The following is a 4,224-nucleotide window of genomic DNA, read 5'->3' on the forward strand; positions in this document are numbered from 1 at the left end:
AAAAAAAAAAAAAAAAAAAGAAAAAAAACAAGCTAAGAACACGAACATTCATCTTTTTGGTTTTGCAAAGCTGAGAGAACAGAGAGGATTTGGAAGGATTGATGAGAAATAAAGGATTTTATGGAAGATGATCAGTACTGCGTTGCGTTGTTGCTTTTATGCATGGGTTGGCGAGAAATCGGTTATTCCGTACACTCTCTCTCTCTCCCCCCGGTTTATGGGGGCCACTAGATTTTGTTTTGGTGGCACTACACTACTAGATTAATAATGATTACGAAAAAAAAAAAACTATAAACATTATAAATGAAAATGGAACCTATTTATTAACGGAACGACGTTGCTCTTTTTTGTTGTTGTTCTTGTCATCTTGTGCTGATACAAGACTGCGTGAGGGTTAAACAGTAAATTGTAAGGACTGAGTACAAATACGATGATGCCACGCAGCACATGAGCGAGAAAAAGATCACAGCATTAGGGAGAGAGGACGCATGATCGGAGATGGAGAAGAAAACAGACGTTTATTTGCCAGCTGCTAAATATAATTTATATAATAATAATTTTAGAGGAAAAAAAATATTGGCGTGGCTATGAAGCCAGATCAATGAGGCCTTCAATTTTTAACTTACTTTGACAAGATAATTAATATGTACAAGGGAGATTAATACGGGTAATATAATAGTATATTTCATTTGTTACTATTATATATAGATACTTTGTTTACTTCATGCCTGCTATATACACTTTCTAGTGTCGACTTTTGTTTCTTATATATAAAAGAACAAGAATAGATGAACAATTTAAAGTAATTAATTACAAAAAGGTATTAAAATTTCCTTTTGAAACTTTTCTACTGATTTAGAATGCATTTATTGCTGGCGTTTATGAAAGAGGTCTTCTATCTATTACTATTTATTTGGAGTATATATATTTTTGGAAAGACGCACATGTGGTTTAAATTTAAAAAAAAAAAAAAAAATAGAAAAACCGGTGACAAAATGATATTCTCTCTGTCTCACAAAGATTGAAGTTTAGCATTTTACACAGATATTAAAGACAGAAAAAATATATGATTAATTTATTATTTATTGTTTTTCTGATGATTTTTTTTTATTTTATTTATGACAATTTCATGATTTCTTTTTCTAATACTTTTTTCACTTTCACACCTTCCCACTTTTACACTCCATACACTCTACAACATCAGTAATCATTAAAACAAAAATTTATTAAAAATATTCAAAACATCAATCTTTGTGATACAAAGAAAATTCTCTAAAACTTCAATTTTTGTGAGACAAAGAGAGTAAGATTTTAACTCATCAGAAATTATTTATGGATGAAAGACTCGGATTTATGAGAGTCATCCTGATTCTGATAGTGGAGTTTTATGTTTTGATGATATATTGTTTATATTAACATCATCCCTTCAGAATATTAAGGAATCATATATAATGCATGAAAACAAATTAAACATCATCACTCCATTCAAGGATCAATTCTCCTTTATATATATCATCTTCACGTCCGTACCATTCTCCTCTCTCATCAGGTCAACCAGCCATTCCGGCGTCGGCCCCCTCTCTTTTTCCAACCATCTTTCTTTCTTTTACCGTTTTGTTGGAAACTACTAGTCCACGCTTCTTGGTCTCTACATGGCACAAGCTTGGAGAACAAGCATCACGTTTTAGGGTATTCTCACTCATCAATCATCATCTTCTGTCGTTTAATTTGCCCGAGCTGGAGCTCATATCTCTCTCTCTCTCTCTCTCTCTCCATATCTCTCTCTCTCTCTCTCTCTCTCTCTCTCTCTCTCTCTCTCTCTCTCTCTCTCTCTCTCTCTCTCTCTCTCTCTCTCTCTCTCTCTCTCTCTCTCTCTCTCTCTCTCTCTCTCTCTCTCTCTCTCTCTCTCTCTCTCTCTCTCTCTCTCTCTCTCTCTCTCTCTCTCTCTCTCTCTCTCTCTCTCTCTCTCTCTCTCTCTCTCTCTCTCTCTCTCTCTCTCTCTCTCTCTCTCTCTCTCTCTCTCTCTCTCTCTCTCTCTCTCTCTCTCTCTCGTGTTATCCTTCACACTAGGAAAGAGCTTCAGTCGATGTTTCTACTTCTTCCTCGTAGCTAGCTAAAAAGTCATCTATCTAACCGTTCTCTCCGTCGCTACCTACAGATAAAATATCAAACGATCTTTTCTGTCGCTTCAAAAGCTCCATCGAAATGATCGTTACCTGTCACCATCGTTATCAAAGATAGATACAAGAGGCAAAGAGGTCAGCGGCAGAGAGAGGACTTATATAGTCTAAATCTGATTGTCTCACCAGGACAGATATGTACACAAGACTATTTGAATCCAGATATATATATCACTGAATCCTATTTGATGAATCCGTAAACCCAGATACGTAGTACAAAGCAGGAGGGGTTTCCATAAAGGTTTGACGTTGGTTTTAATCTTGTGCCAAATTTCAAATCTAACGCGGCGTACGTAGCCTTTATATATAAGAGCAAGTCAAACAAGTTTATAAAGTAAAGAATAAGACAACAAAAGATCTTAAATAAAAGACTGCAACATTCTTTTCAAACAATGGCCAGTGTCGTGTTCTGAGTTTTATGGACAACAAAAGCTGTCTTCATTCTCTGCACAACATGCGGTAGTGTATTGAGGTTTTCTTCATTAATGGATTTGAGCACGCAACTCTCCAGTCTCCATCTCGCTAACAGCTTCAGGCCTGATCTTCTGGAGCTTTGTACGTAGTCTCAAATTTGTCTTGACACACCATGCATCAGTGATCTGAAAACGGGGGCATCGACGCAGTTGCTTATCTCTTCTTGCTTTCTTCTTCTGTCAAAGCATTCATATGCACATCTTATATAAGAGAAGGTATGAACACACACTCATATGAAGAGGAGGATTTGATGAGCTCGCGACAAATAGATATTCCTGGAGCTGGAGGGTGAAATTGATGTGATCTTGGATAGGAGAAAGCTGAGCCTGAGTGATGTAGCGGGTTTTACAATCTTGATGGGCCTTATCCGGTGTTTGCGTGCCCATCAAGCAAGGGTCGGTGTTTGGTTTTATTGTTTCGATTTCTTCGTTTGATAGGATAATCTTTGTTTCCTTTGGCCTTTATCTTCTTCATTTAGGATCAAGTTTCGTGAGTCTCTCTACACAACTCGTGACCTCTCATCTCTATCCCTTCCATTTCCATCTCACTCGTTGTTCCATCGTTACCACACTCTGTTTTCTCCCCCAAACCAGAGCACCGCTTCTTACCGCCAACGTTTCGTCAACCTCTCCCCTCCGCATCACTGAGCAGCTGCTAATACTTCCTAAAGCTTTCTAGTTAGCCTATCCGTTTACGATTTGCTCCTCCGTCGCAGCGATGTGATCCATTGTCTCTCTCGCTCCCTTCGTCTGTTTCGATTTTAGGGGTTAGGAGGGTTTTAGTAGCTGTTCTGGTTAAATTTCTCTAAACCAATCTGCTATCTCACCTGAACTAATTTCATAAACCGGAATTTACAGTATTTTGGGAAAACCTTGAAAATCCTTGACCGGTTCGGATAACTATATTTGATTATCGTAAACTACAAGTAAGATGATTCTACCTAAAGAGAAGATATTGGGTTAACCTAGTTTTGCACTTTGACCTGTTCAATTCAGAATTTGATATATATGTTCTTAGGAAGTTAAAATCTTTGCATTAGAATCAAAGGTTACCACCAATGTATAAACAAATTATGCAAGTCCAATTAAGTAACGGGAAACCACCACAGTCCACAGAGATGGGGAAACAGCCATCAGTGACTATGAACTAACTTCATGGGTCTCTCCATATATCAATATATGTTACAGAGACTTTATCATCATACCAACGTTTTGGCTTTATCTTTCGTTAGTCTTCTTGAAACATAGATTTTATCAGCAGCAATATACGAGAGATTGAAAGCATGAGTTGACGATGTTGGAGTCTTCTTCACAGGAGCCCATATATCAGCACCATTGGTTTGAGCAACCCCTGTTGTATACTCCAATGGAACAAGACATAACCCTCTGCTTCTTAGGCTGTTCTCTCCCTGCTCCTCCTAGTTACAACCACCAACAAAAAAATTCAGATCACAGATTATGAATTAGCAATCTGAGTAAAAAAGGGGATCGCAGATTCTGTTCACCTGCGTATTAGTGGGTGTTGTTGCTTGCAGATATGGAGCGCTTAGAACCTGTACAGATAATAATTA

Source organism: Camelina sativa, chromosome 7, assembly GCF_000633955.1.
Source record: "Camelina sativa cultivar DH55 chromosome 7, Cs, whole genome shotgun sequence".
Classification (NCBI taxonomy): Eukaryota; Viridiplantae; Streptophyta; class Magnoliopsida; order Brassicales; family Brassicaceae; genus Camelina; species Camelina sativa.